At 30.0% G+C, this 25273-nt stretch overlaps 1 protein-coding gene across 3 annotated transcripts in view; it reads left to right on the plus strand.

Moving 5' to 3' along the window:
• LOC106681918 (mediator of RNA polymerase II transcription subunit 15) overlaps positions 1 to 25273 on the plus strand; it is a 220052-nt gene that overhangs the window by 76825 nt on the left and 117954 nt on the right. The gene's annotated exons all lie outside the window — the stretch shown is intronic.

Below are 25273 nucleotides of genomic sequence, written 5' to 3' on the forward strand. Positions count from 1 at the left end.
AGATTCTCCACATGTTTTTATCATGTCACTATGTCACCTACAGCAAATTTACTTGTTGTATATATGTGTATACAGTTGTAAATAACAATAAATAAATTATTAAAAAAAAATAAAAAAATTGGACCAACATGCATTTTTCCGGTTCTGAAGAAGATCCCATACTTTTTCAGTTGGCTGATAGAAGCGTTCAAATAAATGTTTTAAAATGAAAAACATGTTTCAATGAAACATTTGACCTATATAAATACCATAGTAATGAATAATAGTAAATCATAAATATGTAGGTAATTAATCATAAAACAATATAGCTTGTAATATTAGTTAAATTTTGAAAATTGCTTCATCTTCTTTTTATGTGAAGGAGGTATTTTTTAGGCTTCAATTCTAAAAAGTTCTATAACCAGCAATATGTTTTTTTTGTCAATATTTTTTCTAAGTTCAGTTGTTGCAGGCTGGCAGTCAACTAAATATTCACCGATCACCAAACCTCAGGTCTGAACACGTACGTTCTTTCTCCACAAGATTCTAAACCAATTTCATCATCATCGAAATCGTACAGTTCTATTTTTTATTTATTTCAACTGAATAGCCACCTATGAACGAATTTATAGTGGAAACAGTATGTTTGACTTTCTTAGCTTTTCATATTATATAAATTGTCTATACATTTTCAAATCAAGGTTATAAAGGGATTTCTATACCCTCTCACGTAGAAAATTAAACAGTAACGTTTCTGAAATACCATACTTTCTTTAAAATAAGATTTAAATGTCATTTATAACATTATACATTTTTTATCTTATTTTGTATATCTTATATTTTATTTTTAGTGTGAAAGAAAATGGTAATTCAATTTTTTTTTTTTACTGAAATCGACTGGGCTATGGACCATTTAATTTATTATTAAATTAAGTATTGGTATTCTGAGGGTTTAATCCTATCTTTTAATCGAATTAAATATATAACTTTGAACTTCTGTTGGTACCATCTAGTAGCAATGCGCAGTTTTTTTCTTCCTCTACAGCTTTTGTTTTATCCTGATGAAGGCCTGAAAAATCGGCTGAAACTTCGACATAAATCATCTCCAAAATAGAACATATGTAAGTTTATTTAATTTAAAAGAAGCAGGGTGGCTCAATAGACACAGATTTGAGTCCAATGTTTATGAGAAAAGAATTTTTATCTCTATTAGACATGAATAGCTTACATAAAATGGGCACCTGACCCTTAAATGGGTAGTGCCAAAATCAAGCAGTTGAGCATTGAATCCCTGAACCTATTACCTTATTGTTAATCTAGAAAAAAAGTATTGTCCTATATCAGAGCCCTTCAGGTGTTGTGATGACACAAGTTCTTTTGTTTTGTCGGATTAAAAAAAATATTAATGAATGCGTTTATGTATCAGCAGAGACCGGATTATTGTGTAATTACTTCTTTTTACCCCTAGCTTAAAAATTAGGCTCTTGTCGACTGAAATCGGTATGCTGTAACGACGCTCATATCTTACCCCTCTATTGTAATCCAATTAAATTTTAAGGAAACGATTAAGTTTTGAAAACTTAAATTATATTTATAAAAATTATATTAATTAATTATATTGCATTCTCAGGATCGTATGTTGAGCTTCGATTCAGATTGAAAATGCTTAAAACCACAAAATAAAATTTACGTTTAAGATGTTGATATTGTCAAATGTTTTGTCCCTTATTTCACTAGATTGAAAAAAAAATTTAAAATGAAATTTTTTCAGTTTTTAATTGGTTTAGTGTATTTTTGCACAAATTTGTTAGCATTTAGCGAGTTTGTTTGAAATAAGGTTAGCTTTCGGTGCACATATTAATATTATAAATTACACAGTAAGGTTGATTACTGCGTGATTTGGATGTTTTATACCCAATTTTACTCATTTTGAATTTTCACGGCATTTTTTTTCGGGCTCCGGGCACAAATCCGGTTTCTATTCATTATTGGTTTCTGAAGAAATCTTGTATTAAAAGTATCGACCGAAGAAGACACCAGAGAACTGTTGTGCCAAACATGAATAGCTCTCACCAAGTTCCTTTCTTTCCCTAACTTGGAAGATGGAAGAATGAAGATGTTTTGTCCCGTCTTTTTTGTACCCAACCTGTCAGTGTTTTCACCCCGACTCTCCTCGTCATCCCGAACTTTTCTCTTGCGCTTCATTACCTCATCCTTCCGATTTCGGGACTCTGCTCCAAGTGTGCTTTCTAAGCTGAGCCACCCGCCTAGGACTAACCGATCTGCCTGACCTGGTTGCTCCCAAGGCGGAGAAAGGAACTGACCTTAGCATCGATACGTCTCTCCTCAGCGATTTGATTCCAGCATTGCCTCTTCGTGACGCTAATAAAGCTATTTCATTATGTATTTTAAATATTAATTGTCATGTAATCGGGTTAAAAGCCATTTTATGGTAGGGTTATAGCTTATGCATGAAAGGAAATAGGGCAGTGATGCCCTTAAGAACATGTTATTTTAGTCTTCAATAATTAGCTCTAGTAGTGTATTATTTATATTTTCGGAATTTCAATAAATATAATTTTTTACAGTGAAAAATGATACCGTGTGTACCTGCGTGGCCTGTGGTTTCTGCAGTATTTTTTCGTTACAACTTGGAAGAAATTCTCTTGAATGCATGAATCCAGAAATTGATATTGTACTATGAAACCGCTGAAAACTCCTGAAAATACTATTCTGGAAAAACAAAATTTACATATTATTGATTTTTGAACTTTTTTTCTTGACTGTTAATGATATAATTTTTGAGGGTCTTGAGGCTCTGCTAGTAGTTAAACAACTTTATTGTGAAGATGTTTCGAGATTTGTATTCTCTTAGCCATGCGGTACAGTGAAGATATAGTTGTTTTTTTTTAATTTAAACTAATTATTGAACACTATGATTTACAGAATACATATTAAGATTAATAAATAGATATATTCCTTACAATTGCTTTGTTCACTTTTTACTTTCAGTAGTTAGGATATTTTTTTTTAAATAATTTATTTATGGTTATTTACAACTGTATAAAAACATATACAACAAGTAAATTTGCTGTAGGTGACATAGTGAGATGATACAAACTGTGGGGAAACTCCAATAACATTTCTAGTGGAGAAGATCTCAAGGCAATCTTCTTTTGAGACGCCTAGGAGGATTAGAAGCCAGGTTAGAAACAAGTGGATTTGGGTGGTTGGGAAGTTTATCATGGAAGGATTGGTATCTGGGACTGGCCAAATCGGCAACATATGAGACAGTGAGGTCCTGATGGATGACTTTATTCGTGACAAAGTAAGGAGCATTAAGGATTTTACGAAGGTTTTTGGACTGTAGGGATTGGATTCGGGAGGAATTTGATGGTTTAGTGGAGCCCCAAAGCTCAACTCCGTATGTTCAGATAGGCCTGACAATAGTCATGTAGATCGGTCTATTGTAATGGATCGGCAGTTTAGACCGTTTGTCTAGTAAATGTTGTAATAGTCGAGTTAGGATATTGAAAACACAAATGAGCCATACTTATCGTCCTTCATTTCACTTTTGCCTAGTATACACCTACACTTGTGTGAGTTAGTCCTATCGGTTATTACAGGATAAAACTCAGTTAGAAAACAATTGTAATGTTTATTGCTATAAATCTTAATTTATTTTTGTACATTTTAGTATTAAATTAATAGTTAGAAAAATAAATGTCATTACACAACTTTGAGAAAAATATAATCTGGTAACATATCCACAATATACTTGTTTTATTATTGACTGAGCCTCAAGACCTTCAACAATTATATATGTATAAATAAATACATAATTTACACATATATAATTTAATTTAATAAACGAAAATATCCATTGATAGTTAAAGACATAGCCGAAATATTTCTTAATAAGCAATATGCTTTTACAGAAAAGACATTACTGTAGTGAGATACAAGGCCTACCGAGCATCTTGGAAGGGCTTGAGAGCCATTGCATCCTAGTCACATCTTTTTCCGGTTTTTCTACTTTCTTCTAGTACAAATCTTCCTCAGGTCGTCGATCCAATAGATATAAAAAAAAAAAGATGGCCTTTCTGTTCCTTCTTATGGCAGCTCTTGAACGGTTGTTTATTTTAGTTTACGATGTCAAGCTCCTAAGCTGTTAAGTATCCAACCGGGGAGTGTATGTCATATAGTGGCTCATTATCTCTGAAAATCTTGCTATCCTAACTCTGTCACGTAAATTGAATGCATTAAAGTTTAATCTTTTAAATTTATTTTATCTTTTTCTTGAAATAATAAAATCACATCAATTTTACCTCTTGTTATCATTTTGATTGTTATGATGAAGCAACCCTAAATTATTAATATGTTTACGACTAGCTTTATTAGAATAACTATGGTTAATGGTCAATAGATCTTCTTGAAGGTTCTATCACTTCTCATAAACTACTCATTTTAGAGTCTTCGATTCCAAAAAAGTATTTTGTTTTTTTTTAAATATGGGTTTCTTTGTCTTCTTAAGAAAATCAAAAAACTTTCATTTATATAAGTGCCGATTCCTTCTCAAAAAAAACAAGGTGTCCTCAGTAATTAAAAAAAATTACATAGATACCTAGAAGATAGCTATTGGTTTCCTGAAATATTTTATCGTTTAAAAAAATTAATGAAATAAAATTTACGGATTTCAGACATAGGGTTTCAGGAAGAAACAGGATATTATTGTTATGATAAGGAGTATCCAGAGACGAGGGAAAACTCTGAAACAACGGTATAATGTAAATATGAAAACAAAAAAAAATAGAAATAATTAGAAAGGAGAAAAATGGAAGTCATTAAATATTTATATGATTTAAATTGAACCTTGCCTGTGTTGAAGATAGGTGCATAAACAAGACAAAAATTGTAAATTAATCATTAATAAATTATGATTACTGATCCTTCTTAACTCATAGTTTATAGTATATTATGAATGAGGTTCTGAAAGTCTGAAGTTTATTAATGTATAAAGAATTGCAGTTGCTGGTGAATTTTGTCGTCCCCGCGCGGTGCGGTATGGTAACGCCCAGGCACAAGGTAATCACCTCTCGGCCGGCCGACAATTACCCCAGTAGGGTCCATTATTCCCGAGCTACATTCTAATACGTGTCCTTCTTTTTGAGATTGAATTCCTCCATTTCTGAGGCACGCTTCCCGCTGTCTTGAAATATTAAGACGAAATAGTCAAATGAAGTATAGTAGATTTACACAACAAAAATCTACAAAACTTTGTTTCCAACAGCAGCAAGTGTCTTTGTTTTCCTCTAAAGACTTGGCGACTGAAGGACGTTCTTGTCGGTTTCATAATTCGACCTGACCGCAATGGCAATGAGATCCAGTTTCACATTTCAAACTCTCTTCCAAAATATTTAATTAAATTGGCCTTGATATTTTTAATTATACCACTCAACTGACAAATATAAGTGTTATACAGATCACGATAGGATAACTTCGGTGTAGAATATCTCTACAATATATTAAAAATAAAATATAAAGAAGCTGAATTATTTTTACTATAACCATAATCTAAGCATATTATATATATATTTTTGAGTGTTTGTAACTGTTATTAGAGAAAAACCATGGTGCTTCCCAAGTTGTATTAATTAGAACAAGCATTAGAAATCATTTTATATATAATATTATCACTTCATCATGACTGGTTTAATTTTTTAAATAAAATAATTCGTATCCAAGTTAAGTCTCAAACACTTTTATTACTTTTAATGTCCTATGTTTCGGCCAACTTGGCCATCCTCAAGGATGATCTATTAAATAACAGCTTTTATTATTCATTAATTTTTAATGAACAAAATTATTACTAATAAATTAGCATACCTTAACTATAAATTTACACAATTAAAAGCATAAGTGTGATAAGTGAGTGATAATAGTGTTAAATTAATGAGTAATTAAAAGTTTTAAAACTCAATGGAAGAGTGACAAAACAGGTAATTAAACATAAGATAAGGAAAGCTTATTAATAAATCAATATGATTATTTTATTGTTTCATAGGTTTATTTGACTTTTGACTAGGGTAGAATAGTCTGCAAAAAATTTCTAATTGTTGGATGTGAGGTGGAAATTTATATTTAAGGAATGCTAATTTATTAGTAAGAATATTATTTGTTAAAAATGAATGTATAAAGCTGTTACTTAATAGATTGTCCTTGAGATCGGCGTAGTTGGACGTTTAAAGTAATAATAAAGAGTGTTTGAGACTTAACTCAAATAATAATTATTTTATTAAAAAAATAGAAATCAAGTTCTATTTTTACAAAACACCTAGTGTTTCCTCTCAAGGTGAGTGTACACTGGAGAGAACACATGTTATTCAGGGTTGGATTTACCTGGGTAGGTCCCCTTGACCGTAGACTTGAAACGAACGCTAAAAAAATATTAATTATATAGCTATGAAAATATGAGCTAGTAAACAGTAAGCATTAGTAACATTTAGTGTTATTGGCTATTTTTTTGGAATCAATGCTACCAGTAAGATCTTGGTGTAAACGCAGAGTTTAAAGCTGCAGAAACTCATGTATAATTAAATAGTTACATAATTACTTATGTTCCTTCTCAAGAGGATCGTAAAATTTGTAAGGTTTTATGAGGAGAGAAAATAATCGATTCGATAAATTACTAATCAATTTGCTTCTAATATTATAACTAGAGACCGGATTTTCGTTCAATGGCATATTTTATTCCCTAGCTCCTAATTTATTCCACTTAATCCCAACAGCAATTCCAATCATGAAAAATATATTCAAATATCACTAATTTTATTTTACACAAAGTTACCCGTTTTTGGTTTATTCCACAACTTTCCATGTTTTGAGTTTTTTTCTGAACAAAATTGTACGTTTTACCCTTTGTAATAAAATTCTGATGTTTGTTGCATAAAATGTAATGTTTGAACTAGATTTATTGTATACATATTTATGCTAATATTTATTCATTTTTTCATTATTACATATATAGTTTAGAATGTCTAATATGAGTAAGGCAAAGCAATGATTAACATTGACAAGTGTCAGATTCAATTTAAAAAAATAAAAGAATAAGTTAACTTGTGAAGTAAGCTCTTGGAATAATATATACCAATATTTTAGAGTAACGACGAAAAAGTCTCTCCAGAATAAGCTTGTAATAGAAAACTTCAGTTCTATTGCTTTTAACCTAGATTCCCACTCCCTAAAACCCTTTATTCTCACAGTCTTGATTGTGACTTGTGGGATTTTCAGCTGTTTTTTTAAAATAATATTATATTAAATTCCTGTTTATTTTATTTTAAATTCCTGTAAATTTCTATATACATAATTACAGGAATTTAATATTATATTATGAAAAAAAACTATATATTATTTTAAATCAAAAATCAATTTGATCAGTATGTGAATACCTATACACTTTTAAAGTTTTTTCACATTGACTTTCCTCTTTTTATTTTAATGGTTAATATTATATTCTTAAGTAAGAACCCAATTAAAAGTTAAGCGGAAGAACACAACATCTAAAATGTTATGGAAAAAAAAAATTGCTTAGAAGCATATATTCCATTCTACATTCCTTCCTTTGCATATTCTTTCCGAATCTTAAAATTGAACAAGTTTGATAACTTGAATCCGGCCTATATAATAGTATTATAAAATCAATTTACTACCATTACTTTCCTCATACCTCTTCAATTACAGACAAAAGTTTAGGTTTTTAATCAAAGTAGTTTTTTATATATGTTTGCTTAAATATGGAGAGTATTTAGCGAGTTTCATTTAATTCAAGCTTTCCATGTTATTAATATATATATTAAACAAAGTTGATATTTTCAGGATTTATGTGTTTTGTACATAATTCACTGCACGTTTTGCACATTTAAGGATTTTGCGCGAAACTCCGGTTTCTGAATAAAACACTTCAACATTAACTTTGTAATTATATAAATAAGAATATTAGATTTAGTTTCAAATCACTTTTTTCTTTTCCAGCAGCGTTATATTTAATAGTTATTCAAAAATATAGAATATAGAATGACATCAAATATACACCAAAATTGCAAAAGGATTCTTTAATTACTGGTTCAGAAAAATATCAGTGATAATTGGTATTCCTTATTTTTTCCCGATACTAAAATATATCAGTTCTTATTGATAACAATACAAATCTTGGTACAAAATTTTAACTTCCATTTTTCTGGAAATCGGTTCCAAAAGTCGTGTTATATAAATAATTTTATATTACTATTATTTTCATTAATTATTTAAAATAATTTAATTTAAATATTAACAATTGTATGACTGCTAATAGTGCATTACTATCGATAGAATGTTTTAGTGACTGATCAAAACTAATTGCTCTAATTTTTAGTTTATAACTAATATTTTATTTAAAAGTAATTATATTATAAAGTATACTTATAAAAGTAAAAAAATTATATATGATTTATTTATATTTTTATCCAACCTTATAGTAATCAGTTAATTATTTTTATCGTTACCCTAGTATGATTATCTTGAGTACCTTAATACTAATGAGTTCTAGGACTCGATATATTCTGAAATGTTCATGGTTTTTAATCCATAAAGCTAATGTTCCTTTCCGATTTCATTCCTGCAGACCTGTTTTTTCTTGGCTAGCTTCCTTTTAATATGTCGGTGAATGGATGAATTTCAAGGTCGATATTTTCTTATTATTGATTGCATCGTTTACAAGTTCCACAGTACGCTATCTTGCAGATTGTATAACCCAAAGCGATAAATATTGTTGTCAGGGGAAAAGGTGTATTTGTACCATTCCTGGCCATATTTCCTAGGAATTATACACCATTATTCAAACCGTTCCTCGGGGCTGTAATCTTCGGAACATTAAATTTTGTAATGATAGCCTCCTGCGGATTTCTGGTACAACACTTGAAGACAATTCGGTCCAAGAGGCTGTTGATCCCTCTGCGTCTTATCTATGGTGAAAGTTTTAATCGCCGCCCTGAAGGACATGCCCCCTGCAACATTCCTGTATGTCAACAAACATGTACATTAATTAAAGGAATCCTGTCATGCAGCTGATGAGAACATAGCTGATTTTTTTCAAGTCGTTTTATAAAAAATCCTATATAAATGAATTGCAAGCACCAAAACGTAGGATGTAGATAGCAGTATATGATTAACAACGTACAAGATAAGGAAACATGCGACGAATGAATTAGCATGTTCATGTGTATAATTTATTTGAAATTAAATACATTATACGTAATCACCATAAATCAAATGATAATGATCGAATTAGACTGTAAGACTTGTATAGAGAAAAAAATTGTTTTGTAGATCGATGGAATTATGATAAAATTAATTATATATAATTCAGATTTACTATTATTAAACTTCTTACAATATTTATTTAACGACAACACTTAATGAAATAAAACTTTAAACTTGAACTGTTTTTAAAACTAATTTAAGATTCAAATGTCAGCCCATATAAAAATTATTTTGTGAAAATTCTGTTAAAACATTTTATTTCCAGTCACTTTTTTAAAATAGATATTTTTAAAACTATAATCCATACTTTTGTACAGATGTATAACTTACAATCTCTTTGGAATAAACTCAATAATACTTTTTTTTATCTTTCTTTATACCTCCCTACTCCATTTTCTTCTCTTTTCTTATTCTTTCTTCCTTATCCACGTAATTAAGTTATGTTCGCTACATCTAATTATGGTCATATTTATTAATTACTCCTTTTAGTTTTCATAATTTACTATTTTACTTCTTCAGCTCTGTTATTTGACTTACATATTTAATTATTTACATATACGTTTTGTTTATCACTTTTTCGTAATTTTTATTTTGAAAATACATTTAACTACTTGATTTCTTATTCTTTTTTTATATTTCATTACTCCTTTTGGTTTATATAAATTTATATTTTATTTGTTTAATTTTGTTATTTTACTTACTTATTTTATTAATTACATATACGATTTAAATTTTTTTTGTGACTTTAATTTTAAATAATTTTCATTTTGTACATAATTTACATACTAGATTTTCATTAGTATATTATCTTCTTTTTCTTTCCTCTTTAATCATTTTTTTTTTTACTTATTATACGATAAAAGCAGTATGAGAACTGCTTTTATCGTATAATACTTAGGTTATAAATGTTCTTCCAACACTATTATCTGTTAGTTTCTAGTTATTTTGTGTTTCCTTTTATTGATTAAGTTATTATCTTATTTTTTTATCTTAGTTCTGAAGAAGGACTGAACTTCTCGTCGAAACGTTGGCACTAATTAAATATTTTTTGATCCTCTTTTACGTCGTTATTTTTTTAGTTACTGACCACACTTCCATCTTCTCGTATGATATCCACGTCACTATAATTACTTTACAATAATACTTACTCCACATTACATAATTACACAGATTTCGTAGTTATGTCTTCTATTTTTCCAGAATGTCATTATGCTCTCAGACAAACTCTTAAAATTTTAATAAAGTGATATCTCAGAAACATTTTTCCATTACCATTCTTACTTAACCTTAGATAGTATGGAAGAAGTAGTTTTGTGAGAAATCTGATAAAAATGTTAACCTCCTGCAGATTTCTTTTAGAACACTCAGACTCGACGTTATTTATTCTTCCTCTCCCTCTCTTTCTATTTACACACACATACTTATGTACATGCGTCAGCGAGTGTGAAGATTTTTTATAGAAATAATGACGTAGGAATTCATTAGAAATTGTCTTGACATCCCAGGAACAATAATTCTAAAAATTATTTTTGACCACACTTAACAAAGAAACGCATTTTTGGTAGTCCTAAAACCTTTTCTAATTAGCTAATTAATTTAATTTAGTAACGAATTAGGTCTGTTGTCTTGTTTTTCACCCATAAATTCTAAACGGTGTACTAACCATTATAAATCTAGCATATGTGAGTCCAAACTTATCACTGAAAGGCATTCCTGGCGTTCCTAAATCGATTACTAAGCACCTAATTGGAAATTTTATGTGTTGCTTTTACTTCTATAAATTCTAAACGGTGGATCTATAACTAGTAGAAAAGTTGTAACCCAATAAATTAAGTAACATTAAAACCTGTGCCGAATGAGTGACACAACCTAATATGTCTGTGAAGTGATACAGTTATATACCACCTGCTCTGGGTTACTTGTGGAATTCATATCGCTGCTCGGAATGACGCAACTGTGAAAGAGTTGAAAAAATTGAAATTTTACTAAGACATGTCCATTCATTTGGTTAATTAAACGGCTTGCAAATGTAAAGTTCACATAAAAGAGCTCAAAAACAAAGAACAATTTTTAGAATTGCTGCAGAAGCTTCCCTAATTTAGCTAGAGTTAGGTATCATTTTACAAAATATTCCATATTCTTCTATATAATAGACTGCATTGTGTAGGTTGGGTAATATAAAATTTCTCAAAACCTAATTGCAATGCTCTGAATAAATACCTTTTTTTAACATTCTCTAATTTTATTTTCTGGGATTTATTCTATACCTGAAAAGTTAAAGGGCTTTTTGAAGAAGACTTTAGGCATTTCTAATACAAATCCATGGCTGTTGTGTGTGGAAAGGTGTTTTATCGCTACTAGTCTATAGAAAACTATACAGTTTACAGCCTATCGTATAGCATTGGGATGTTTTTTCTACCCTACAAAGGAAATTTAAAAATAGAGAAGCTTTCTATTCGCGAATTAGCCGAGGAACAAACACACCGTAAATGATTTTTTTTTGGACTCGGGAGGCTCTGGAACTTAAAGATCTGTCCGGTGGTGGAAAGAAAAAGAAAATTTTATTATTAAAGTAATGCAATGAGTAACATTTTATTTGTATACCATTTTAACATTACCCGGACCTCCCTTAAAATTATTAAAATTTTGCTATGCATACAAAAATAGAACAGTTTTATTAGAATTCATATTTATAAATTCCAGGCTTCTCCTTGTTATTATTTAACATTAAGCAACTATTACTAAACAAGCTAATCTATATTCATTTGAAATCGCCAATTGACCTGGTCGATTCTTTTTAAAATATGTAAATAGGCCGAGTCGTTTAAGTAAAATTATGATCCGTCAGTTGCGTCGCAAGCGATGATCATTAAATTCTTATATACGACAAGAAAAAAAAAAAGCTTGTAACATATGTATAACAAGATTCTTGTCGTAACGATCGAAAAGGTCACAGGAGCAATGCGGACAACTCTACAAGGATGGGATAAGAGCTAAAGTAGAAGAAGACGAAGAACAGCGAACAAGCGAACGGAATTGTCGACAAAGAAAGGGTCTCTTGCATTGCAGGCAGCATTTAGCCATAATATACTTTTTGCAAAAGTCTGAAAGAGATATGGCATACCAATAAGCTTCATGGATTCACAGCGTAAGGTGCGACATTATGCGGCCCTTGAGTATTAAATATTTATAGCAGAACAGAGCCATGATGTCTTCATATTTTGTTTTTATTGATTACTAAACTCAATACATTTCGATTTAAATATCATCGAAACTGGTAATTTTAAAAATTATATAAAAAACAAAAGGAAGGTTACTGGTGGAGAAAAAGATAAGTGGAAAATTTAATGAATAGGTTTATGTAAAATTAGTGAGGCATTCATATTTTATACAGAATTATTCCTAGTTTAGGCTGGTTACATCAACTTATGATTAGTGAAAAATTTAATTATATGATAACTCATGCTGTAATCATAGGTTAAAAATATGGACAGTTTTTACTAAAACAAATGGATTTGCTTTGATTTTGTTTCTGTCAATAGTATAGGAGTCCGATGCATAAAATCTAGCTCACAAAACATATATTTACAAATAATTTTAAAATTAGTTTCTATAACACTTAACACAATGAGGCATTTCTTCCAGTCCTAAAACTCTCAATAATTAGCTAATTAAATCAATTAAGTGACAAATTAGCTCCTTTTTCTTGTTTTTCACCCCTAAGTCGTAAACGGTGCATTCTAGAAAAAACGTCACTGTAAAAGAAATTATACGGCAATAAATTCAGCGACCAAAGAGTACCATGACCTCATAATTCTTATAATAGCCGCAATGAAGAATAATGACGCAACTGTAAATTTCTTCAACCGATAGAACAACTGCGCCAGTTTTTAATAAATCTGACATTAGTTTCAAAAGAGCTTTGAGTTGAAATATAATGACCCAAATAAAAATCTGAAACCTTGCTTTGCCTACTCAATTTGTCTTCAGCGCCTTTTGCCGGCCCAAAAAGATTTTTGTGAATAAATGTGCAACTCGAAACGAATAGAAGACCCTCTACTGAAACTGTGGTCAACAAGGAAACACTTTTATTGAAATTTAAAAATAGCCACTTCACTAAACAAAAGCAGAGGAAATATCACTCTGGAAAGTAATGGAAATAAAAGGTATTCCAATGAGGAATGTTTGGCTTTGATTATTTCTTCTAATCTCACAAAAAAATGATAAAAAAAAAATATTACTCTCCGATAAGGCGTGTTAAAAGAGATCTTGTACATAATATTAAACTAGGATTTTAATAATTATAGTAAAATGTATTTTTATTTGTGTTTTCAAAACAAGATAACTTGCGAAATTACTTAAAAAAAGATTTGTTAATTTTAATTATCGTTTTTCAACTAAGCACAAAACATTTTATTAAAAAAAAACTAATTAATTTACATTGACTCTTGTCTCACTGGTGTAGATATCCCATTCATTGCCAAAATTTATCAGATTAAATCGATAACGTCGAATTCAGGAGCCTGAAATTTTGAATTTTAGGCTCCCAAGTTCTTGAACCACCGAAGGTACTTCAACTTACTAAAGTTGAAAAGTTATGAAATGAGCTCCATTCTCCCAGACAAGTTTCAAAGAGTTACAGAGCAGGAAACTGAAATTGGCAGCCATCCTTCATTGCGACTTTGGGTTCGCCGACCCTCAACCTGCAGCTGAAATGGCTCATATGACCCAGCTAATGATAATTAGCGAACAAATGGAAATATATGAAGGAGCGCTGGGGATGTAGGCCCAATCCCACGGTTTTGCCCAACCTGTGTTCCTCTGCTTTGTTGCGCACAAAACAAAAGTGAGATGTTCTCATAACTGGAAAGTTTCCTTTCCGCTTCTATTTCCTTCTTCATATGTTCGAAAGTACATAACTTGATGAATCTATGTATTCACTCATGTTTTTTATTCGGTTACAATTTTTTATACATTTTAGAAATGAGGAACGATCTATTAAAATTTAAAAAGGAAATTAAATTTTAACGTTTTAACGTTTTATTAAAAAAAAATTAACGTTTTTATTCTCCTCGAGTAATTAAATACCTTATGAAGCAGCAATAAAATACCTCTTAAATATTAAGTTCAGTTGAGAGAAATAAGATTCATTTCTTTATTTTGAAACCAATCATTACCTATTGGCACAATGTAACAATGTTAATAATAATAACTAGGACCCGGGTCTTTATTTATTTAAAAATAGCAAATTTTTAAATATAATATTCAACCAAAAAGATTCATTAAAAACGTAATAAAATTACTACACTAAACCACATAAATTGGAGTGTTACAGGCATGTACAGAAACTATTCATTGGTAGCACTCTAATGACGTTTTACATTAGCTGGTCTCGTGGCCATCTTCTTTTCAGGCGTCTCAGAGGATTGTCAGGAATGGAAGAGGAAGCAAGGTTAGAAACTAGTGGGTTTGGGTAGCAAGGGAGTTTATAATGGAAGGAGTAATATCTGGTTAGATTATCGCAATTTATAATACAACCTAATTTTTTTTATCATGTAAATAAATGTTTTTTAAACCATCGAAAAGAAAACTATTTCCATTAAGTCGAAAGGTTTCTATTTTGAGAATCTATTGTCATCACATTAATTAAGGAGCATAATTAAAAATTCAAATTTCTGTTGGAGTAAAGCGATTAATATTTGTAATCTCCATTTTTATAGACGTTTTCTTCATTAGGGATTCTGAGAACTTGTTTTTGATAGGTTGTAAAATTAAATATTCTGGATTTTTGTTTAACACTTCTTCAAATTTTCGGTTAATTTCTTCTTCAATTTTACCTGAGCATGATTTAAGCCCCTATCAGAATTTCCAGACCGTTTTAGCTCAAATTACTTGTGAAATAACTTTTTTTTCCCACCTTCTCTGATAGCTTTGCATTATTTTTCTTCCCCATCTATTATTTTTAAAGATTGATATAAGATTCATATAATTTATTATTTTTCGTGGATTAGTTGAAACAAAAATAACGTTTCAGAAAGGTATTGTTTTTTCACAATATGTTTTATATCTAAAAACAAATTTTTGTATTAGGGGGAATTCTAAGTCTAGGAGTATTTTTGATATTTGTATATAGCGATGGTAATTACTGGAATTTTCGTAATTTTTGTTAAAATAGAGCAATGCATGGTTAAGGCTTAGAGAATTGAAACATAGAATTTTCAGTATAAATGTATAAACTTTTCTGTTGATGATTTCTCTATGTATTGAATTTATTCTATGCCAACCATTCTACTCTTTGCTACTCTGTTCGCTCCTTCGCCAGTCATCAATCTAGTTTTCAATGATCTCTTTCCCTTACATAGTCATTTGGACACCAATCCACCGTTTGCCTGGTCCTTGTCATTCCAATATATTAAACTTTCTCCTGTTGTATGTATTTTTGTTTTAGTAACAATGAATATTAGAGCAAAAAATATCCTTTAAAAGAAAAATATGTATTAAATTGGTTGGATTTCATCTTTTTACTTATCTCCGATAATAGTATATCTTTAAAATAATATTAATTTATTTATAATAGTTTAAGGATTTATAATTTAATATATTTATAAATGTTTTTCTGTTTTTTCCAGGTACGTTTGAATTTGGGCCTTTCTCTGAAAGCAGTTATCCGTATGTAGTTGTTATTAACCAGTTTCTTGATTAATTAATTATTATTTTATTTTATTATACTCAGGTCAAATAATAAATATAGCTATTGATCAAATTTATAGAAAAATCTTCAACTTAGTTTTTATCTTTGAAAAGAGAAATCTATGAAATTTTGAAATATTACCTATAAAAAGATTATTATTGTATCAGATACAATTAAACTAAAATTGAAAAGAAGAGGAGAGAATCGGACTTAATTGATTTGATAAAAGAATGTCTTAACTCATCGTCCATTTGTTAAAATTGCTACTTACACTTCATTTGTTTCTATTTACATATTGTATGAAGTTAATAAAGCGTTGTTAATTTACTACTTCTAATAAAATAGAAGAATGAATGAATCTTTATTGAAGGTTGAATCCAAATAAAAATATATGCGATTCAATTTTTCCCTATGAATCAAAATCAATAAAAGTTACCCCTTCAAAGTGATTCACCTTCTTCATCATTTTAGTATTTGGTCTTCATTATTATGACGTTTATTAGATCGGGTTGTAAAATATTAGTATTCTCATTACTTAAAGAAAATTATAGTTTAATTATGAATTTGTTTATTTATTTATTGATATTTACAACTGTATAAAAAATACAAGGAAATTTGATCATAATGACATAATGATAATGATATGATACAGAATGTAGAGAAACTACCCAGTAGAATTCTAAATTTATGAAATTTAAAAAGAAAAACGTTATGTTATAAAATGAACAACATTCTCACAAATTATACTAAATTAGAAAACAAAATTCCGCTCAATCATAGGCATATTTACATCACGCACAGGTATATCTAAATCAAACTCCTCTACTCAAAGTTGTAAGCTGTATATTCGTTTTTTTTTAATCGATCACTTTTGAACTGCTTTTGTTGTTTCTAGGCTTTATACTATTACTATTACGCGTACTTACACACATAGAGGGTGGGAGGGAGGGTAGTTTTATCTAAATTTTTTAACTAATATTAACTAACTAACGTCTTAACTAATGTAAAGACCTTGAAAATCCTCATTTTTAATTTTCATCTGTCGAGTTCTCAACATTCGTAATGTAAGTGAATGAGAATTAATGATTATACCCCGCCACTTATCCAGACATATCCATCAAGATAAAGTGTGAATAGATAAAGTACGAATAGATCCCCATCAGGAGTTGGGACCTCGTCCCTGACCAGATAGTTGGGTTGCTAATAAAGCTTTTTAGCTCGGCAATGCCAGTCATTCTAAGAGTTAATGACCCACCTATTTGTGCCTCCTCATAAAAAATAAAAATAATAGCCACAAAGAGAAGAAGTCATGTGTTTCATTTTTACATATAACATCGTCGGTACCTAGCCAAATGTTATATATATTCTATTTTTGCGCTCTTTGGACTTTAATGTGGTTTTATATTCTCTTATACCGATGTCGAAAATGCAAAAAGCTCAGCCGACACATGTCAAAATTAAGAATAAACTGCTACCTTAAATCTGTAACAAATATTCAAGCTCCCAGAAAATTTCAACAACACTACTATGACATTGCACTTACACAAATAATCTTTTATGGTTTCGTCTTAGAAGATTATTTGTGTATTACAGCGGTAAGTTGTTCTAGAAACAATACCAATTAATTTCTTGTAAATTTGAGATGATAGGTTACCTCTAGTATAGCCTAGTTGTTAATTTTTTAGTGCGCGATTGGATGGCCTCTGTGCACGAAAATCGCAAAAATGATTCCATAGTCCTTGGGTATTTGCAGCATCGAATTTCCTGCCTTTAGAACTTAATCATACTCTAATAAACCTGAAGAGGCTATTGGATCTGTTGATGTTTTATTTATGTTGAATCAGTTTTACTTTCCTTCATTTTCGAAATAATTGGATGCATCCTTTACAAACCTTTTTTACTTACGAGTATTTTATAGTGCTTTGTAAATATTGCAAATTTTATGTAATAAATTTTATTAATAATTTATAACATGGCTATGGGTTTTGATATATCCTCAATACAAGACATACATATACCCAATATGTATACATATAATCTCAATACAATAGATGTACGAAAATACATCTTAAATCATAGTTCTCTGTCCATAATTTCTTTTGTCGTTTAATTCAATATATCTTATAATACGTTTATCGAGAAATTCAGAAGCTTATTTACTTACTAACTTAAACTATCTTCGACTCCATCTTAACTATAAATTATTAATATCTTTTTTTTAAAACGCAACAGCTTGTTGTATTTTGGGCTTAGGTCTAAGTTCTAATTAAGTTCAAATTTTGCCTAATTCTAACAGGCATAGATAAATAACAGAAACATAATTGAATGTAACAGTAGTAATACATACGGAAACACAATATTAAGAATATCTTTAAATTGTTTTGTAAACAGAGACATCGAGGAGGCCGTTTGTTTGGGCGCCAGAAATGGAGGTCTTTTATCTGTGATCTTTGAGTTGAGGCGCTTTCATTGATGCCTTACAGTAGTTATCTTAATTGTACATCCTCCAATAGCCATGCTGAGAATTGAAGGTTAATTTATAAATGTCTTCTATATTTATGAACTATTATTATAGTCTTTTACTTTACTGAAATGCTTATGCAGTTGCTAATAGAATTTTTACTTCTTTTTTTTATGTTTATTAGTGTTTGTAAATTTTAATTTTTGTTTTTAATAAATAGAAGTTAAAATAAGTAATATTAAGGCAACAATAACTTGAAACTGGACCTCAACATATATTTAATTTGAAAAATGGAATTTGTGAACTTAGTAACATCTTAAAAAAGGCACTCTGAAACACCATACAGGATCGCAACATTCCCTCATGACATAAGCATAATCTCCAGGGTTAGTTTCATGACCTGTGTTTAAGCTCCGTTGGTGAAAGCATGTTCCCTGACGATTTTACAGATTTAACAACAAAAGCACACACACACACACACAAGCAAATATTTAAACTTAACAAATTAATTTTGATGACTATACAGTGTGCTTCCAAGTTTTTCGAAAACTCTGCATACTTTCACATTTGATATTTTCTTTATGTGATTTAAGTATTATGTTTTTAGCCACTAGAATCCACCAGAATTGAACTTTCTTGGAGTCCATGTTCGCTACTTTAGAGGCAGTACTTTTTAAGGTTAGTTTTGTATTGAAATTATGTGGTTTATATATGACAAAGACAATTAGCCTACTAAACAAAGACACTTTAAATGAATAATGACAATTCAATGATTGAGGTTGTCTCCTTGAAAATGGCCTAAGGATGGCCGAAACGTTGGAAATTTAAAAATAAAAAGTTTAGAGTAAATTTGGATCATTGGAGTTGGTGTTATTATTAATATAAACCACTCTAAAAAATCAATTAAATAAGAATAAAAAAGAAGTACATTAAATCAGTAATCTAAAATTATCATCGTTCATTTATCCAGAAATAACGTGATATTAAGATAACTAATACAAATAACCGATAGCTGATAATAAGATTTCGATTGATATATAAATAAAAAAATGTTATAAGCTCTGGTATTGATATCATTTTTAGTCTTTTAAGTCCGTTGATTCTCCGTTCAAGTTAATATTACATTGTAGTCCAATATAATTATTTTTTCAAAGAGTTCTCTATTCGATATTAGTAAGTGTTTTCAAGATAAGGTAAGATCTCTAATTGCTGGATTTTGAGGGGCCGTAAGGAAAATTTTAATCTAATTATTTTTGATGTTATGATCTTAAAATGACAAAGTTTTCGTACATCGCCCAATACTGGTAATAAGTAAATAATTTATTATCGAGATAAGAAAGGCCTCACGGAGGATGAGAGTGTTGGGTCCACGCCGATTCCTAGTATAAGTTAATTTTAGACGTCCAGACAAGTAAATATGTAATATTTTATTTTTTGTTATTTGATTCTTATAGTGGTTTGATAAGCTAGCGTTATACTAAAAACTAATCTGGAGAATACATTTTAATTATTATGTGATTTAAAAAAAAAAATAAGCATTGTCTTTTTTTACATTGTTGGATCAGCCGTTGACAAGAGCTATAATCTATTTCATCCTACATAAAGTTAAATTTGAAAGCTATAATTTTGCCGCTAGATTGCGATTAGTGATAGACCTGGCTGAAAGCAATCTGTTAGGCGTTGTGTCCTTCCTATTTCTATATATTTCATTCCCCGGCCATATCCGCGCTGACATTAGATAATCTATAAAGCCATTATAGGATTTATTGTGTGTGAGGTAGAGGCCTTGGACAGTAGCCGGCAGCCCCACTTGCTACCGCACATCCAGATAAACGATTACCCGGGTACAGGTACTGGTATGTAGGGCCGAAAAAAAAAAGAGGACATGTAATATGGCGCTTGATCCTGTGGAGTGTGGGCGGCAAAAGGTCAAATGTCTTTCCCTCCAACCCTCTCGGCCTCTTTCTATGCATTCCTGATTAATTTATCCTTGTATTTTTTTTACCCTTCTCAAAAAACTGTGTACTACAATTACAATCAGTATCGTATTCTTTCCACGAGGAAATATAAACGGCGTTTTTACAATTGTTGTTTATGTTGAGGAGACAGACGTCTACAATTTTTATTTCATTTTCTCTACGTTTCTTCTGGCCTATTTTTTATGGGCATTCTTATTTTTCTAACACTAAACCAGTTCTTCTCCAGCTTATGTAAATTGTAATTTTCTATGTTTTACGGATTGTGATAGTAAATGAAATTTTATGACGAAATCGTATATGGTACTTTTTATGTGATCCGACGTTTCATAAAGGCGATATACGCCTAAAACCCAAAACGATAATTTAGGTTATTTGATGATTAGCGTAAAATCTGTGTAGATAATCAAAAAACCTTAAAGAAGGAAATCGTTACAAAATTTAATTTTCCGTAAGGATCTCTCATTATAATTGTGTCATTTATTTATTAAGTCGTATTCTTATTGCAAATTGAATTTTGAAATTATTTTGTCCTAATTTTTTTCAATGGGCCCTTACCAGTAGCCCGCAAATCGTCAAAAACTGTAAAAAAAAAAGTTTAGAGATTGATGCCTTCACAACATGAACCAAAAGTGCATAAATGATAAAAATCAGGCTTCAAATTTCAATTTATATCAGAACTATATTCATCTGAAGCCCCATTGCAAATTCTAGAGTTAGGCTCGCTAGAGAAAAACTGGAGGTTAGAAAATCAATCCTCAACAGATGGACCAAATGTCACAGAAGCCCTCCTGGAGTCCACCTAGCCTCATAAATTGGGTTAAAATCGGGCGAGTGTGATTCTGCCAAATCACCTCCTTGCACAACCGTTGGTCTAGTAACAGTACTTCCTTACTAAGTACCCTTTATGAATCCCTGACCCTTTATGGGTTGTAGTTGTATAAATTTTAATATTTTTTTTTAATTTATCACGGTTTTATTTAGTGTCCTTAAGCTTCAATGATTGCCTTCATTCGATCCTTATTTTCTTTTCTAAAAAAACTATTTTAAATTAAATTGAGTATTGTGATTCATGCATTAGTTACATTCAAGATAATAAAATACATTGAAGTCTAAGGCACTATAAAAATTTCTATGCGTTTAAAAATCTCTTAAAATTTATTTTACTAAACCTTTAGAAACAGAAGAAGCAATTGCATTTTATAGCTACTTCATATCTATAATTGAAAATTTAATTCAATTATTTAGAATGAATTATAGATGGAAGATTGGTACTGTAAAATTGTTATATTCAATTTCTACATATACAATATTGTATGATTGTTAATTTCAATTTTTGTTATTAAATGATGCGTATAGGATTTTCACATACACATTAAATTATTCAAAATATAGAAATAATATTTTTTTATCAATATTGTACATTTTCTAATATGTCAGATTTGATAAGGATTAATTTTTTTTAGATTAAAAAAAATGAATAGACAAAAATTACTACACAGATGGTTCTCAATTATTTTCTGAGAAGTCTAAAATGAACTTGTAATATTATGAACGTTAATGAGTTAGTGTTAGGGATCTATTTTCGAATACCATATCTAGTTTGTACGTCTGTGGAAGTGGAACGATTTTTCGAATACGATGTCTCGGTGATAGGATCGTCGATGATTTGTTTTAGAAAATTTAAATTTATTGATGTGGAAAATAGTGAATTAAAATAACCATTATGATTTTTTTTTTTATTTCCAGGTTTTTTTAAGTTGAACTAGCCTATTTTATAATTTCTTATTTTATAAATTTCTATATTTTTATAACATATTCATGTCAAAATAAACATATAAATGTACAGTGACTTTATTCATCATATAAAAATCCTGGGTATACATAATTGATGTAAGAATAAAGATGGCTCACTATTTTTAGCTAGTAATGACTGATGCCCCAAATAAATCAAATTAGAAATAAATTAATTAAAATTAATCCGAACATTAACTCGTAATATCCCTAGTAATAGTACGACTAAAACTAGGAACTGGGGATGATTTTGGGAAATATACATAAGCACATTTATTTAAAATATACTTTCCTATAATATAAAATTTATTCTTGAAATAACTATTAATTAAAAAATCGAATAATGACTAACTCCATCTATAACGTGTTTCATTATTTTCTTGTTACTTAATATTATTTAATAGCCCACAAAGAAAACGAGATAATTTTGCTTCCTTTTAAAAACGTTCAACACCTTTTAAAAAACGTCCCATAACGGCTGTCACTGGTTACTATAAATTCTCCGCGCATGTTTAGCATATCATTTAAATTCGTAAGACATAAAAAGCACGAACATATGTCACAACATAACACAGGAGTTTTCTGAAAATGTAATAGAATGTAGGAATTCCATTTTAATTCTTTTTTTCCTTTAAAAAACTGAATGGTAGGTATTGAAAGTTAGCTCTAAATGAAAAATTAGTATGTAGGCTACATATTGATAATGTCTATTGATGTGACATTTTTAACTACCTTTGTATTATAAAGTAAAAGAATAAACCCACCAAATCACTGATTTAAATTTTTATATTATATTAAATATTTATTTAAATTAATAGCAACGTAATTTAATAAATTATAATATGTCCTTTTGACAGAAATTATGCTGGGCTGATTTCAAATCAAAGGTGATGTCGAAATATCCTTATTTGAAATAACAGATATAATCTCCTATTTTATTATATTGATAATTATACTGTAGAGTTTAAGAAATGAGAATATTCTTCTGACACAAGCAGCTGAAGAGAAATTAGCCAGAACAAGCAAAAGGAAAATGATATGTCTGGATACTTCTCACGATCGGTGAAAGTAATTTTGTAAACACATGCAATTTTCTCCAAGAGGCTGTTGTCAGTTGCAATGAATAGCCTGCAATGAACGAATTAATGATTTTTTTTTTGTTGCTGAGGAAAGAATGGCGCTGAAGAAATAATGGATGGAATATGAAATTAAACATTATTTGTCTTGAATAGGCGGGCATCGAGAGCACGTCTGTCAGGTGGTAATATTAATTTGGGAAGTAGCATATGATTATGATAGCATATGGTCATCATACACGACCCACTTTAAGAATTTGTCTTGCATTCAAGGCCTCGGCAAAGAGCAGTGTCTTCTCATCCTTTATTTCTTTCGTATCCTTCGTGATGAAGAGCCTTCCTAAGCCGCTTTCCTCTATAAAGACGTGTACTTTTTTTATTTTTTCAAAAAGGCTTTGTAAGTCCTTAGCTGCCTTACAAACTTTTCTTGATCCTTACTTCTCCATCATCAAAGACATTTTTGTTTTGATTTATTCTATATTTTATATCACAGTCAATCAGTCCTACAATCACTGAGTTTACATTGTAGGTACAGGTACCATCTTCACGGACTTGATAAAGTCACTAGCGGCTTATTTATTACGAGACTAATGTATAATACTCATTTTAATTAGGTTGAATTGATCCAGGGAGCGTCTCTTGCACCATGATTGAATTTGTGTTGAATACAATAAGGGTACAAAGTATATGACTTTTGCCAGAGAAATCGTGATACATTCAATTAACTTTAATTTTGGTGATAATAGGTATATATACATCCAACATTTTCTGAGATATAGTATTTCATTAACCAAAATAAATGCTCCGGGAGATGTATAGCTATGAAATTAGCCGAAAAAAACATTACAACATTTAGGTATTTTTAATAATTTTTAAAATGAACTATTTTTGATTCTATACCTTTTGAATCACGTGTAAATCTTGCTTTTCTTCATAACTTTTTCAACTGTTTTTTCTTAGGATTTTATGGTGTGTACGAAAATTGAAGGAATGATAAGACTTAAGGGATGTTTGTGAAAATCGTAAGAGCCTTTTTGGAGGTACATTCTAAAGAAAAGGTTTTTCATCTACAGTTGTTGTGCCCAGGTTTCCCAATTCGGTACACAGACAGGAGAGGTCAAAACCATCCAAAACAAAAAATACCTCCAAACAATCGGTCCAATGGTTCAAGAGATAATCGGGACACACATTTTTTAAAACTCTACATTGATAATATTTCCTCGGCCAGTAGTGGTAGGAAAGTAAAAAAAGGTTATCAAAGAATCTAGTACTTTTTTGTTTTGTTTTTTACATTTCTAAAACTTGTTCCTACTTTCTGTATTACGACTTGTACATGATTAGTCAGTTTTACGATAGGAATTTTATTTATCTTTTCAATTTCGTAATCAGCTAATTTCGAAGGTTGAGCCAGATATGATTTAGATAATGCCCTGTAAGACGGAGTGGCTAATGTAATAGGTTATTATCTCATTTGCATAGCCCTGTCCTCTGGGAGCGATTTACATAGCATAGCCCACATCACTACGGCAGATATATTTTAGTGGAGTCGAGCCATTTTATATCTTAATGGTGATTGAAGATCGCTGATAGAGTCGTCCCGTTACTATTCACAACATTCGCCTGCTAAATTATCGACTAGAATCTAAATAAATGTAGCTCTGAGGTTATCTACTATACTTTATTTTATAATAATGAATATATATTTATAGCTTAATTCTAATTTTTGAATTTCTTCCTCAAGCGCATTAAAAAAAACTTGTTTTATGAGTTTTTGGTGACATTTATTTGAATTTATTGGTGCAGTAAAAGTAATTCATTGGACTAGAAAAGAAGTAGCTATGTTCTTCCATCTTTGGGAGTTTATACTGAAAAGATATACAGTAAAAAAACAATAAATAATTGAACCCACGTATAAAATGATGAACCAACCGATATTTTTGTGGAATTACGTTTTCTACGAGAGAGAGAGAGAGAGAGAGAGAGAGAGAGAGAGAGAGAG

The sequence above is a fragment of the Halyomorpha halys genome, unplaced genomic scaffold, assembly GCF_000696795.3.
Source record: "Halyomorpha halys isolate HHAL.00 unplaced genomic scaffold, Hhal_1.1 Scaffold374.1, whole genome shotgun sequence".
Classification (NCBI taxonomy): Eukaryota; Metazoa; Arthropoda; class Insecta; order Hemiptera; family Pentatomidae; genus Halyomorpha; species Halyomorpha halys.